The sequence below is a fragment of the Prinia subflava genome, chromosome 4 (genome assembly GCF_021018805.1).
Source record: "Prinia subflava isolate CZ2003 ecotype Zambia chromosome 4, Cam_Psub_1.2, whole genome shotgun sequence".
NCBI classification, from domain to species: Eukaryota; Metazoa; Chordata; class Aves; order Passeriformes; family Cisticolidae; genus Prinia; species Prinia subflava.
Window position 1 is genome coordinate 1509705 of NC_086250.1, and position 16229 is coordinate 1525933.

The following is a 16229-nucleotide window of genomic DNA, read 5'->3' on the forward strand; positions in this document are numbered from 1 at the left end:
TCAAATTAAAAATCCTTATTAATCTAGAGACTCAGCTAATATAAGTTCTGAGGCTCAGCAGTTTGCACCACCTGGGCTCTGACCCAGGTCGTTTACCTAAAAGGAGTCATCCCAAACACAGAGAACATATGTTTCCAGTCTCTTCTCTGTCCTTGGCACCTACACAGGCAGATTTTGCTGTCTTTTAACTTCCTAGAGAGTGCTGCCCACTTGTCAGCACAGGCACTGCCTCCTGCAAAACAGAGGACACAAAGTGGAAGGGAAGAGAAACTCCCCTCTCTGTTTGACTGCCTGGGACAGTCCTTGGGCATCACTGGCCATATTTTGTGTATGCTGCTGCTTTCCTGAGGCTCTCAAACCTTGCCCAAAGCCTGTTTGCAGCCCTTAATGAAGTTATTAAGTCCAAGGATACAACAGAGAGGATCTTAGGGAAGGAAAGGGTAAAAAAGGAGGATGAGTGCAACCAGAGTTGGACAACCTGTGCAGTCTTTAGCTCTTCTCTCCACAGCAGAGGTCTTGGCATTTGCTGAGGGAGCTCATCCATGGATTGAGAGATGTTCACAGAGCAGGCTGAGTTAATTCTCTGTCTTTTGGGGAAGTACCACATTTAAGGCAGTTTTTCCACGTTGTTTGCAAACACGGATTTGCCATTGTGACAGATGTGAGGTGGGAAATGTGGAAAGGCTTCTGGGGGCTGTTTGTGTTGATGGTTTTGTTCTGTGCTCTTTCCCTGACGTGCCTTCCACACGGGAAGAAAGCATTAATTTGACAGAGGGGAGAAACACGTCGTGTCACAGAACAGCTTCTGAATTCAAAATTACACAACAGCAAAGAAAACTGTCCCTCCTGTTGCCACAGTTACTGGGAATTTGCACTTCTGTTCTCCCTTCCTGAGAGTGGTCTGGAATGCATCTGCTGCTGTGGGCAGAAGCAGGAAACCTCAACCCAACCCAGATTCTCCTCCTATTGAAATTAATTGGCAAAACTCCCACAGACTGCAGTGGGGTCACAAATAATCTATGAATGGGCAGGGAGAAGTAATTTGATGTTTCTGAGTGCTCAGATTTTGCCCTCCCCCTGTTTCCTTCTGTTTCAGTTCTATTTGGTGCCACCATGTGCAGTGAGAGTATCACCTCCCTGATGTCAACAAAGTCCCTAAAATTAAAAAAGCCACTGCTTTGTAAAGGCACTCCATGATTCAAGACAATGAATCTTTCATGTTAACTCGTATCCAACTTAGTATTGTAAATTCAAGAACTGATTTGCAAGTAAGCTTACCCTACTAAAATTAAAAGTCTGATCATTCTTCAAGGCCCCATTGTAATGGAACTGATGGCTGCAGATAATTAAGTTTTCATGTAGCACAGCAGAAAAAAAACCCAGTACAGATCAGTGTGTTGCCTATCAAAATCATTTCCTATTTCAGATGGAATGTTAAATAATGGAAGGTGTGTGTCTGCACATGCAGATTTATGCCCCCGTTGAAGTGGGAATAGTGCACAATTGAAGACAAAAAGCACAGACCTACAGACAGGTTTTTAAATATATATTAAAAAATTAAGCAGTTTAAAAAGAAATACCCTTCAATCTTCACCTTCAGAGCATTGCTGTAGTGCCTTAGTGATTTTTGGAAATGTTCACTGACATCTGAGTTCACTGCCTCTAAGGAATCAATGACAACCTAACTTTTTGATGGACTACAGGTTTTGTCTCACTCTTTCAACCACTGTTACTTTTAACATCACCACAGCTAGGAGGTAGACTACATTTAATCACTCGTTTATGAGAGTCTTCCCTGGAAAAAAATTACTTTGAGACAGGGGAGAAGTTTTCAGCAGAAAAAACAAAATTTCAGAAGAGATTGGTACCTTCGAGAGCATTACAGCTTTTGGAAAATCTGTAGCTTTCATGGAAACCCTTTGTGCTTCTGCACATCAGGCCATAAATAAGAACAGGAGAGTTGGTAGTGTTTAAACAGGAGAAGGGAAGAGCTGTAGAACTCTGGAAAGTTCAGTAGAAGCCGCAGTAATTTCAACCCAAGCTGGGCTTTATTCCCAAGACCTCCAATAGAAGGTTGGGAATTTGTTGTGTAGCCTCCAAATCAAAGTGTTTGATGTACTGACAAGCAAGTGGCTTGTTACTGTCAGCCTGAAATAAAATATCATGGTGTCTGGGATAATGTCTGGGCTAGGAAGGATTTTCAAAGGCTGGGTTCCAAGCTGAAATGTCAGGGTGGCCTAAAACACTCTTGGTCCATCTTCTGCAATGAAATTTAGTGGGCAAGTGCACAGCTGGGGAATTAACATGGAAGATGCAGAGGGGAAAATGAGGGAGTGGATAATTAAAAGATTTTATTATCTATTTTAGATAAAGAGATTAAAAGATTTTATTATCTATTTTACATCCAGTGTTGACCCTCACTGCCTTAAACCCCCTGTCTTCCTACTGTATCAGCAAAAAGATGCTGTTCTGAGCTAATTTCTGTTTAGCAGAGCATACTTGAACCTGTCTGTCGAGAGCAAATTGGTTATCCTGTGTTATTCTAGTTTCATCCTCATGTGTTTTACATACACATGGAAGGACATGGACAACCACCCCTCGACAGGCAGGTGCAGATATTGTCAAAAAGCAATTTAAAATAACCCACAAGGGGCTTGCATGGAACTCCAGATCATCTTAACAAAAGCTCTGAGAGGCACAGGCTGGAAAATGAAGCCTTTATTCATTTACTTCCTCCAATACCAGCTGATGGCTTGAGAAAGGCATCACAGAACGTGGTTGCATTTTGCTTTCCATATTTAAATACAAGGAAATCAATTCCAGTCTTGTAAAATGATTTATTATCTGTCAACACCTCATCTAGAGAGGAAGAAAGCCCAATCTCTTCCCCTTTTATCATTGTCCACTGATGTGGAAAATAATCATCTGTAACCCAGAAGAGATCAGCTGCAGTGCCAACAATTTGTAGGCATTTCACAGGGGCACCTAGGGGTACTTCACAAGTTTAGTAACTGGGATAAATCTGTTTTCTTTCACCTGGACACAGAGGGACAGCAGAGGAGCTTTGTGGTGTACACTGTGCCACAGTTTGTTCTAGGGAGAAACACCCATGTATTAATGTGCAGAGGTTCCAGCACGTGGTTGGCTTGGACAGGAGTGACAGCAGCTCCCAGCTGTGTAGAAAACAGCAGAAAATAGTCCCAGTGGCATTTTCCTACCTTGTCAACTTTTGAAGCAGCTCATAATACAAAGCTGCTCTTAAAATAAGTGCCAGAGTTTGAGGACACCTAATAAAAGGCCTTTGTAAATGATAAGTCAGCTTTGTTTCTGTAGTGTGGCTCTTCACAGAGAAGCTCAGGTTGCAGGATTCAGCCTGGGTTTGTGCTACAGATGTCGAGCTTGAGCCTATAATTAGGATTCTTCTAGGACATTAGTTCTCACATTAGGCTGAATCACTCCTACAGTCCTTGGGCAGAAATTGTTCTGAAATTCTCAGGGATTTTGCCTGGGTAAGGACTTGGGCCCCAGTGGGTTTCATCCAAGGTCAGCAGTAAAACTTGCTGCTGTCAGCACTTGGAAAGGTTGCCCAGGGTGAGGTCTTGGAGGCTTCTCAGGGCTCACAGGACTTCAGTATTGGGTACCTGGCACCCACCAAAGGGAGATTGAGCTGTCTGGGCTCTGCAATCACCTGCAGTCCTCTGGGTGCTGTTTGCCCAGCATCATCCCACTAAAATGGGGCTAAAATGCAGCTGATCCTGGCATGAATTCGACCCACTGCCATTACAGGCATGTGGTTTCCATAACTGTACTGAAATAAATGTGTGATCACATCCAGGTAAAGTCTGATATCCTAAAAAGGAAAAGCTGTACGTATCAGAAGGGGGAAAGAAAAGAAAACAACAAAAAAACACACACCCCACCCCAAAAAACCCTCACAAAAACAAAACAAAACAAAAAACAAAACAAAACAAAACAAAACCCACAAAAGCAAACCAAACAAAAAACAAAACTCAACAACCACAAAAAAACCCCCAAAAAACCCCAAAACACCCCAAAAAACCCCAAAAAACCCCAAAAAAAACCCCAAAAAACCCAAAAAACCCCAAAAACCAAAAAGACAGACAGACAGACAAACAAACAAACAAACAAAAAAAACAACCAAACAAAAAAAAATTCTGAAGCTTTATAGTGACCCTGAAGCTTTATAGTGACTACTATTTATAGTAATGGTAGCAGGGTACACAGGGCAATGATCTTCAATTATGTGGGTGAAAATAAAGCTGCCATTTCCAAGCATCACTTTCATTGTATAATTTCTGTGCAGCTCAACAACAACAACAAATCATTTAGGGAGATTCTTCTTCCACCTTTCCATCAATGTCAACAAAACTGTGATTTGACTTTTTCCAATTGGAATAAAATCAAAACTGAGGGTGGATTTTCATGATTCTCTTCATATATTACTTTCTTTTTTTTATTGTGAGTGAAAAAACAAGGAAGCAGTAGATCCTTATCCTTGATTGGTTTGTATTTCTCCCTTTCCAAGAGGAAATATTTGGGAAAAAAGTTTGTCTTCTCAACAAAGTGAAATTTAAAACTTGGGGGTTTAAATTGTGCTTTAAAATGCTTCAGCTACAACATTGATTCTTGAAATATGTGTGTGCAGGGTGATATTTGGAGAGGGGTGAAATCTTGTTCTGGACTCTTCTGTCCAATTAAAAAAAAAGAAGAGGAAAGCTAAATTATGTTCTCAGGATCACCCACCCCCCCTGCCAGTGGCACAGGCTCTCATACCATTTTCTATCCTCTGAAGCAGAAAGAGCACAATTTTGACCCTGGATTGCACCACATAAGGCATTTCCAAGTTTGATTAGGGTGGGTTTGAACTATTTTCCTTCTCTGGCAGTTCACAGTAATCATGTTAATCATTTTAAGAAATAACAGTTTTCTGTTTCCCCTGAATGTATGGATGGTTCACTCCATCTAAGTGAATCCAAAGGTCTGGTTTTCTGCTTTTTGTTAGAAATATAATTTAGTAACCCAGCCTTTAGCAAAAGCAGCTTTTAGGTTCATTGTCCTGTAGATTTCACAACTTCCCAGCTTTTCTTTCCTTCTGTCTCAAAGGAGGCTTTGATCATAAAACAAAGAGCAAGCCACCATTTGAAAACCTCCTTCCCCTTCCTTCTCTGCTGATAAGTTACTGCTGTAGCAGGTAAAACCCACCTAACCCAACAAGATGTTAAAGCAGTTTAACTCCAGCCTGATTTTCTGTCAAAGCACAGCATGAGGAAGAAAATGTTTCCTTTGTTTGAACAGAGAGCAGAAGAAGGAGCTGCTGCTATTCAGGACAAAGCTGTAGCCACTGTAACAACCCATAATTCAGCAGTAATTTGTTCCAACAGAGCATCAGAAGGCCTGACAGAATTTGGTGAAGAGGGAAAAGTGTTTCTAGGAATGAGGAAAATCCTCCCATTCGAGGGGGGTGGGCTAAATTCAGGCATCTCCATCAGCCAGCTTCTGGAGTGAGTGCTGGGGAGCAGTGACAGGGGAGCAGCAGGAGCACCCTCACTCTGTCCTGCTCCCTCTGCTTTTTGGGGAGCTCCCCATCCACTCAGTACAGCTGCTAATGGGTAAAAACCTCTGCTGTGCCTGCTCCTGGCAGGAATGCAGGCTCTCCACACCACTCATCTCACAGACAGCATCGAGCCTGGAGGGGCGGCGGGGGAAGGAAAACGTTTCCAACTGAGGACCTGAACTGAAAATAGCTGTGGCACTGAGACTGCCTGCTGGTACTGCAGCTCCTCAGCCAGCAGGACTGGAGAGACAAAGCAGCACATCAGAGAATTGGCCTCTCAGAGCCTGAGGGCTGAATTCAGGCTCAGCTTTAGTGCCCACGGGTGTTCATAGGGGTGCTCATGTCCCCAGTCCCATTTACCAGGTTCACAAATCCCAGCTGGTGCATCCCTCTGCTCCCTCTCCACTTGAGGAAGGGCTGCACTCACAGGTCCCTCTAGGTTCAAACCATAAAGGACTTGCAGGGAACCCGAGGATGGGGGTAAGGATGTTAGCAGGTACATTAAAATCCCCAGTCTGAAGCAGCAGGAGGGTTAAGCATCAGAACAAGGATGCAGATGTGCAGATCAGAATGGAAGTGTGTTCCGTGGCTGTTTGAAGAACCAGGAGCAGAACAACTGGGCTGTGCCAGGTCACAAATGCCTTGTTTTAACACAGCTGTGTGAGGGAAGCTTGCATAACACCTGCCCACACCAAGCTTAACTCAAGCTGTTGTTATCAGTCCCTCACTCTCCTGCACGCTCAAGTATTTGCAGACCAGGAGTCTATTATTTCAAGGCCACTATAAAATGCCTATTTCTTTGGCTTAGAGTAATTAGCCTCTTCTCAATGCCTTGCTCAAGAGGTAGAAAAGCTTTAATGATATGTTTGACAAGCTGACTTTAGGGGCAAGGCTCTTTAAGTTCAGTTTTTGCTTTTCTCCTGGCTGCACAGTGATACACAGCCTGCCCAGCTAGCACGTCTCATGCTTCTGACTCATATGATACTGTGATAATAGTGTCTAGTGTCAGACAGGAAAAGAGTCTGAAAGAACCCCACATGCAGGAGCAGCACACAAAATCACAAGCATTTCATTTACTAGGCACAGGAGAAATGCAACAGAGCAGGGGTTCAAAGCAGAGCTTTATGCCCATTTGGGAGGAGGAGAGGTGAGCTCCATTTCGGGTCAGGAGGCTGAATTGGATCTGTTCAGCCCCTCCAAGGGGCTGGTGCTGTCACAGAGCCCTGGCTCTGCAGAGACCCAGCTCTCATGTGTGTGCTGCTGAGCAGTGAACTGAATTGCTGGATTGTTTCTGTCAAGGAAAGCATCAGCCACGAGCCTTCTCACACTTCCCACATGAATCCTGCTATTAGAAAATGTCTCCACTTGCTGACAACTCATCTCAGGCAGACACTGTCAGTTCAGATGGACAGGGCCTTGCTGCTGTCTTTTCTTTGTAGGATTAATGCTAAAATATTTTAAACACAACCCCTAAACTGAGTTTTCCCAAGTGCAGGGAGCACACACTTCTCTTCCAGCGTGCAGAGGGGTATTTCAGATGAAAAATCTCAGTCACTTTTTCTTTTCTGCCATCTCTTTGTCTATGTTCCAGTCACTACCCAGTTTCTCTGCTTGTCCTTTGAAATAATGCAGCCCAGTTTTTCCCTCACATTCACTTCTCTTGGGTTTGTTTGGTTTTTTGGTGGTTTTTTTGGGGTGGTTGGTTGGTTGGTTGTTTTTTTCGGGGTTTTTTTTTGGTTGTTTTTGTTTTTGTGGAGTTTTTTTGTTTGGTTGGTTGGGTTTTTTGTTTGATTTTTCTGCCAACAAGAGCCAGCCTCCTGGAGAATAGTTTCCTTTTCCCAAACCAGAGAAGATACACCTTCTCATTGGCACAATTCCTGCCTGAGGCCCCTGGTTGCAGGGGTGTGCAAGCTTCCTCTGAGGAAAATGTCCATTGTAAGCTACCAGGGCATGATTTCCCACCCACTGCACCACCTAAGCAGTCCCTGCTGTCCCAAGCTATCCTCTTTTGTGCTCTGGATCACAAATTCTAGGCCACTCACCAAGCTCTCAGGCATCACCCACCTTGAAATGGCTTTTGACAGGCAAGAATGTCACAGAGCAGCCAGGGCTGCGTCTCAGTGCCTTTGCAGCTCAGCAGTCCAGGTGTAAATCAGACACTTGGACTCCCTGCAGAGTTTCTGGTGACCTCAGCACATCAGCTTGGGAGGAGCTCCTGTGGTTTCGTTTGCCTGTCCCAGGCTCTGCAGGGAGGATGGATGCCCTGAGGAGCAAAGCTCTGCTGCTGCTGGGGTGGGATCCTGGTGAGAGCCCCCAGTCCACCCTGCAGGGCTGTGTTGGGGTGGGTGGGCTCATGCAGAACTCCCCATGCACAGGAGCTGCACATGGGCTGCCTCAAACCCACATTTGTGCTGAAAACCTGTGTCCTGTCTGTTTTCATTCATAACACTGCCAGGGAAAACATGAATAACTTCATGATTATTAGAGACACGAAAAGCAGAGGGAATTTTAGCTGTTTTTACTGTATCAAGAGCCCTTCCTTTGTTGTGAGTTATTCTGTTCATGATCAATGTTTGTATCACTTCCCAACACATTATCTGCAGCTTTTGCAGCTCTCACACCCCCATTTCTAAGTGCCTGCAATAATGGAATCCCTCTGATTTTCTGGTGGGATGGTCCTGCTTTTTGTGCCCACACAGAATTCTGTGGGGTTGTTTCAGGAGCATCTGATGGCACTGCTGCCTGTCCTAAGTTCCTCTGCTAAAACTCATGAGGAATGAGAGAGAAGACTTGTAGAACTCTTACAAATGTGCTGTTGGGATTGGTTTGCAAAATGCTGTTGAAAGAGTCACATCCTCAGTAGTTTTGCCTTTCCTTTATTTTGTCTGTCCAGCCTTGAGCTGCTTCAGAATTCTGTGGGGAACCAGGCAGGTTGCTAAAAAATATTGTACTGGCACAGGAGCCACCATAAACCATGTCCTGGCAAATCAATGCCCTGCACTTTGGCACCTTAGCTGCTGCTCCTAGCAAGGCAAAGGATGCAAGTCATTTATCAGACAAGAAAATCAGCTCAGGAGGTCGCAGGAGGACCCAGCTTCAGCAGACAGACATCTTTCAAGTGTGTTGTGGTGGCATCTCTGTCACCCCGTGACCCAGCCCATCTGTCCTTCAGCCACAGGGGCTGTGAGAGTTTCTTGCATTGCCCTTGCAGGCAGATTCTGTGCCTGGAATGGGCTCCTAGAGCAGGCTCAGGTGTTTGCTCAGCAGCAGCAGAAGTTATCCAGGGACACTGCCCCTCCTGCCCTTTTCAGGAGAGTTAGAGTCCTTCTGCAAAGTCTGCTTTTGGGTGAGCCCCAGCCCCTGTGCTTACGAAATATTTACCACAGGTTATGCAAAGGAAAGCTTTGTCCTCCAGGCAGGAAATGTGAAGAGGTTTTAAGTTCTTCCTTTCAAATCCAGAGCAGAACATGTGTGACACTGGCAAGGGCTGTCACTTGGCAGGGCCAGCAGTCTGACTGTGCCTGTCACTTGGTCCTCTGTGCAATGTGCATTCCACTCACTGGCTGGAATGAACAAATATTTATGGAATGCAGCGCATTACCGTCAATATTGCTATAAAAAGAGGGGAAATGGCAGCTTTTCAATCCAGCTGAGGGGTTTGTTACAGTAAAATAAATCCCAGGAATTAGTAGCAAGGTAATGCATTCATAGGTGTGGAGTAATCTGTGTGTAGTAATGAGATATCTGTTAATCACAGGCCTGCACAATTAATACATTTCACTCTCTCTGCTGTGCCCCCTCTGTAAGGTATAAATTTATGTAGTCCATAGCTATAATACCTCAACAGGTGTATGGACATATGGTGACCCTCTGGAAGGGCAGAAGGACAAGTTTAAACAGTATAAATAAACCATGCACTGTGCAATTTGTATAGAAAAACAGATATCCTGTCTATGAATGGAGCATTTGATGATGCAGGGCTCCCTCTCAGTGTTGGCAGTGCTCTGCTTTGTGCTGCTCCATTCAGCAAATCAGGGTTGCCCTGCCTCAGCCTGGGCTGGCTGTCCCCACAGCTCCTGTCACTGCACAGTGTCCCTGGTGCCTGTCAGGGATGGAAAGGTGTTTTTACCAAAAGCCTTCTCTGTTTAACTGGGGGGGATGCAAATGGCCATTGCTTCCTGGCTCGTTATCTCTGTCCTTGTGCTCTGACCTCCAGTGAGGGTGTGAATCCAGCTCGTTCTCCTCACGACTGCATTCCTCTGTGCATAATCCAAAATTGGGTTATTCAGTGTCTGTGTTACATGTGTTCAATGTAATAGAGTTTGCAATGCTGTCCATGGTGAGCCTTGTTCTCTGAGCCCTCAGAAAATACTCTTCCAACTGCTTTCACAATTTTCTGGGTATTTTTTACTGTGCTGGATTTACTGACACGTTGTCTGGGTTTGGGAGGCACGCAACCACCAAGATCCTGCACACAGTTCAAGTTCCCTTTCTTCTTCTCCTGTAGAAGCTTTTCTGTCAGGGAGCTCCTTTTCAAAGCAGAAAACACTCAAGAATTCCCCAGTCATATCCACTATATTTTCCTGACAAAATCAGGACGTCCATGGAAAGCCAATGCCTTACCTCTGCAGTTTATCTTCTGGATGCTGCTTGCATTTAAGAACACAGCCACTGATTGTTCCCAAGGCACTGCATGCATGGAGCAGAATGAAAGCTGTATCTTATTTAAATTAATGAATAAGATGAATGAGTGCAGCATTTTCCAAACAGGCAGAAGAGGAAAGCTAGGCAATATTCACATATTAATTAAAATGAGAGCTCTCCATGAAAAAAAAAAAACGAGTCAATTGAAATTCTGACAGCTGCCCATAGACTCATTCATGAAATGATGGGCATGAAAAGCACCAGGGGAAGCAGGGTTTTACTGGAGACAAAGTCATTCACTTGATGCACATACTGCTAAAGGAAGCAGCCTGGGTATTGCAATTTATTCTTGTCGTGCTTGATGGGAAAAGAAATCTTAAATCCCAGCTGGAGAATTCACAGGGCTCCTTTGCTCTCCAGGCTTGATCTGCAGTTGTGCAGAGCCCCCTCGGGAGGCATTAGCATCAGTAATGGCTGTGGTGCTGAGCACTTGTTGAGATGTGCTTGATCTGCTCCTCTCAGAGAGGCTGGCAAGGGGGGAGCAGGGTCACAGCCCCCCTGGCAGGGGAACTGCACAGGAATGGGGGAAAGCCTGGACACGGGGCCAGGGGGACACAGCAAAGGTGGCCAAGTGACTTCGGGTCCCTCTCACCTCAAAAGTGTGGGCAAAAGGGTTTGTTCTGACCCATATTTTGGAAAGTAAATCATTACCAGTAGACATTGGTGGAACGGAGAAATCAGTCTGAGTGGGCATATTACAAAAGTCAATCAAATGTATTGTGATTTTTAAAATCTTTTTTAAGACTCTTCCACTGCGAATCCTGCTGGACAGTCACACTGCTTCAAGGTACCTAAGCCAAGGACATTAAGTAAATGTCTTTTTTACCCTGTCCATGCAACTGAGGGACACATCAGCATGGCACTCAGAAAATATGTGTCAGGAATCTGCCTGCCTCTGTAGCATAACTCAAGCAGCTAAATCAGAGAAGGGAAGTCAGTCAGTGTGAACAGCCTCCAATATACCCAATTTTATAGTTAATGCCCAGATCTGCAAAGTCATGTAGTAACATGTCCCATTAAAATCTCTGAAAATGTTGTTTTGTCTGTGTTTCTGGAGTTGGGCACCCTTTGCCCAAGCATGATTGCTTCTGAGTCTTAAAATGTCAGAGTATTAAAGTGAGATTCAGCAAGAAGTGTGACAGCATTATATAATCCATGGAAATAAATCTGAATATTAAAATTACCTGCACTGCCAAAGTGACAAGCATTTCATAAATGCGAGATGCAACAGTGGAAATGATATTTCTGAACCAGGAAGCAAATATTGTTCTCCAAGTGTATGGAGGAAAAATTGTCTCAGGACTGCCCATTTGCTGGTGCCAGCTTTCTGTGTCAGTGGCTGGCTCTTTTGGCAACCTGCCATGCAATAATTCATTGCATGCCCAGGGGGCATTTCATAGGAGGAGGGACATATGTTAGTGCAAGGGCAGAGCTGGTATCAGTGCTTGATGCCAGTGACATGGAACAGAGGCTCTCAGAGGGGCCTGCACATCTGTCCAGTCAGTCACAGACTGCAGACTCTGCTCTTCATTTCTCTGTCTGTCAGCTCTCAGAGCTAGAATTAACCCAACACGAAGCATTTTTCAGATTTGTTTTTAAGGAAGCTGCTATAGAGGTCTTGGTGCAGCTTTAGGTGCTGCAGGAGTGCTGTGGGAGTGATGTGAAATTGGAGTTCAGGTAGTCCAGGAGAAAAAGTCTGCTTTCAGTGATGAGCCACACTGTGGCAAGATGTAAGAAATGCAAAGGTTTCAGAAGGAACTGGGGAGAGAATATCAAACCTATTGGTCCTTGTGATTTGCACTCTGTTGAAACCACAACATTCTTGCCTGCCTTTAAGAAGTTGTTTTGCTTCCCTTTAAAAAATTGCCATCTATGCTACCTGGAGAACATGTAACTAATGGGAGATTTCATCAATTCCAGTGGGTTATGGATACAATGATAAATCTAAAAAAAAGGAGATTCCCGTGTAAGCAAAGCCACCAGGATCTGTATCAGCCTTTGCATAATTTTTGCCTTTGTTTAAACTCCCAAAATTACAGGGAGGAAATGGTCATTAAGATGGCATTGTCTGTATGCCATGGTCCTAAACACAACTCTGGTCTGGACTTGAGCCCACCATTTGGAAAAAAACATCTCTTCCTGATTAAAACATTCCTGTGGTGGATTTACCACCAGCATTCTTGGTACATGGCTCCAGTAATTAATTACCCGGACTGCAGAAAATGCCTGCCTTGTTTCCAGGCTGGAGCCAGGGTGTGGGCACAGGACCTGGCTCCTCTGAGAACTGAGTCAGATAAGAAAGCCATCTGGGCTATATTTGGTCTGCTTCCTCTCATACTCACCCCCAGTTTAAGCACAACTCTTCTGCAGCACCTCCTCTCTCCTGGTTTTTTGTTACCTGGCCCGGATGAACCCGCAGCACTGCACACCTCATTGTCCCGTGGCAAGGAAGGTGGTGTGAGCTGCCAGGTAAAGAGACTGTGCCTCTGAGAGCACAGGCACTGGGGAGCTCAGCCCTAATGTCCCCTCTGTGCTGACCTTTATCCTCTAGACCATCCTTCCTCTGATATTTCGTACCACCCTGATGCTTTGGTTGTCCTTGGCGTTCTCCCTTGGTGCAGTGTAATGAGCTCCTGGGAGGTGGTGCCAGCTGAGTGGTCCATGGCTCCCTCCAGCCCAGGCACCACTGCAGCTGCATCCCTCACTGCACTGAGGTGTGACTTTCTGCAGCAGGAGGGTCAGGGAGCTCCTTTTGAGCTCCATTTGAGGGTCAGGTGCACTCTGAGGTGTCTCTGGGATATGACCCCTGAACCTAAATCCATGAAGTTCATGTTCTCGAGAGCCAGATATAAAAACAGAACAGAAAGCAAATGACAGCTGTAGTTTGATGATCTCCTAGTGATCTTTCGTACCTCTGTGTACCTTTGTTCTGCATTTTGCACTTCTAACTCACATGATTAAGTTTTCAGACAGAAGTGGATATCCTGTGTAAGCTGAGTTCCTTGTTTTTTCCTTTTGCCTGTCACTGGCTGCATGTTCTCTGTTGATGTCTTGTTCCTGGTACTTGACCCTGACCATCTTGTCTGTGAAAGGAAGCCCTCCAGCTGGTTTGCCTGATGAGAAGAAAGGGAAGTTTGCTTGGTTTAGTCACTCCACAGAAAGCCATGGTAATGTTCCCCTGCACTCTGTGTCCATGTGTCTGTGTGTCTGTGTGTCTGTGTGCAGCCTGGCCTGTAAATCAGCTTTGCATTCTGCATGTGTGTGCCTGCCTTTGTCTGTCCTGTGCAGTGTCCTCTTCATGCACTCAGGATAACAAGCTGCTCTGCAAATCAATCTCGTGCTAATGTCTTCAGAACTGTTTTCCATTTGCAAATGAGCTCAAATATGTCTTGGAAGTGTTTTACCTCATCTTCCAAACTGGCTTGTGAAATATCAGTGTTTTGGTTTTATTCCTGCAGGGCTTACTCTGGACAAAAAAAAAATTAATTATGAATGTTGGTTTTTTCTCATAGCTTACTTGACTGTTTCATGTATATCAGAACATGAATTCAGTTTATTCCTTAATTTGTCTTTCCAAATAGACAAGATTATTAAAACATCTGTCTTCATAAAGGAGCAGGCCCCATTAGAGTACAATATTTCATAGTTGTAAAGTCAAGAGTGCTAAAGAGTCCATTATTTCATGTGGTCCTAAGAACAGTGTACAGGGACTTAGATTTCCCAAGAAGTGTGTTGGGGGTATGTGAATTATTGTGATGGGTTGAAGGAAATATAGCTCATTTTGAGGGACATTTCTACCATAATGCTTCCAAAGCAGTAACCCAGAACGATTTTGAAAGGACCTTCTGATGCCTTTTTAGCCCCTGAAAGAAGACCACGGCCCCATGAGCATCTGCCCAGTTGAAATGCAGAACCTGTTCCTTCTACATTGGCTCACTTTGCACCAGTGGCCCACAAATAAACATATTCTTACTACTGAGTTACATATTCCTGCAGGCTGTTATAAATCTCTCCAACAGCCAAAAGCACGTGCTCTAAAGCCTCATCTGAGATATGTATCCAAGGTCATGCTCTGAAATTTTACCAGGCTCCTGAGAGATCTGTTTAACTCCTCCACCATTCAGTCTCAAGTATAATTTTTCATTTGTTGTCTATATTCTATCCATTTTCCTACCTTTAAGTGAATGATTATGTATAAAGAGTGATTGGAGGATTATGCAAGAGCTGTGAGCAACTGGGGGAATGCAAATGGTGTGGGGTTGAGGGATTTCTTATGGTCTGTAGAAGCAAAGAAAATCTTGAGGTTTGAGAACAGCTAGAAACAGGTTCTTGAATCTAGATGAGAGGGTGAGCAACCTTGCCTAGGGTTGCTTTCACTTGGTGTTTGTTCCATGGTACTTCTGTAAAAGCCTGGAAGGTTCTGTCCAGTTCTGAGCTGTGAGAGTCAGTATAAAACTGCACCATAGCCCATATTCAGTAGCTCCTTTGTTGGTAATATCTGAGTGGGTCAGAGAGTCTGAATTTCTCCTTTATGCCTCTAGGTCCAGTTTCTAGGTGTAAGGTTGAATCACATTCGTGGTCAGTAAATGACAGATGAACCATTTGCTATCACATTGACAGGAGGTGTCTCTCTGCATGCATCTCAATCCTGGTACCTTTTATTTGTGTTCTAATCACTGCACAAAAGATTAGAGAGGGCAGTGAGCTGGTTGGGCTGCTGCAGCTAAAGAGGCATTTTTTAAAATGTTCAGTGGAATCAAACAAAAGCTTGTTGGGTTTGTCAGGGTTTTTTTACTTTCTAGTTGTTCTCATCCATAAAATTTCCAGGAACTGACTCTGAAAGAAGGAGGGAAGCTGCTTCTTCCCTTTCCTTTAGCATTTGAGTGACTTTTGTGTCCCTGAAGTCTACCTGCCCAACCTGCTCCGTACAGGGAGGCACTGGGCTTGCCCAGCAAACCATTTAAATCCTCAGGAGCTGCAGCTGAGGGTCTTTCCATGAAGCCATTTCCTCCAGTCACGTGTACACCAAGAGATGTGCCAGGTTCTAATGTCCCCTGTCCTTTCCTCCTCTGACCCTTGCAGTGAGGTGCCAGGTTCTAATGTCCCCCTGTCTGTCCTCCTGTGACCTTTGCAGTGATATTCCAGGTTCTGATGTCCCTGTCTGTCCCCCTCTGACCCTTGCAGTGACATTCCAGGTTCTGATGTCCCCTGTCTGTCCCCCTGTGACCCTTGCAGTGACATTCCAGGTTCTAATGTCCCCCTGTCTGTCCTCCTGTGACCCTTGCAGTGACATTCCAGGTTCTGATGTCCCTGTCTGTCCTCCTCTGACCCTTGCAGTGATGTGCCAGGTTCTAATGTCCCCTGTCTGTCCCCCTCTGACGCTTGCAGTGACATTCCAGGTTCTAATGTCCCTGTCCTGTCATCCTCTGACCCTTGCAGTGACATTCCAGGTTCTAATGTCCCTGTCTGTCCTGTCCCCCTCTGACCCTTGCAGTGACATTCCAGGTTCTAATGTCCCTGTCTGTCCTGTCCCCCTCTGACCCTTGCAGTGACATTCCAGGTTCTAATGTCCCTGTCTGTCCTGTCCCCCTCTGACCCTTGCAGTGACATTCCAGGTTCTAATGTCCCTGTCTGTCCTGTGCCCCTCTGACCCTTGCAGTGACATTCCAGGTTCTAATGTCCCTGTCTGTCCTGTCCCCCTCTGACCCTTGCAGTGACATTCCAGGTTCTAATGTCCCTGTCTGTCTGTCTGTCCCCCTCTGACCCTTGCAGTGACATTCCAGGTTCTGATGTCCCTGTCTGTCTGTCTGTCCCCCTCTGACCCTTGCAGTGACATTCCAGGTTCTGATGTCCCTGTCTGTCCCCCTCTGACCCTTGCAGTGACATTCCAGGTTCTAATGTCCCCTGTCTGTCCTCCTCTGACCCTTGCAGTGACATTCCAGGTTCTAAT

General features: G+C 45.1%; 1 protein-coding gene across 14 annotated transcripts in view; it reads left to right on the forward strand.

Annotated features, from left to right (window-relative positions):
• CACNA1C (calcium voltage-gated channel subunit alpha1 C) overlaps positions 1-16229 on the forward strand; it is a 429198-nt gene that overhangs the window by 297820 nt on the left and 115149 nt on the right. The gene's annotated exons all lie outside the window — the stretch shown is intronic.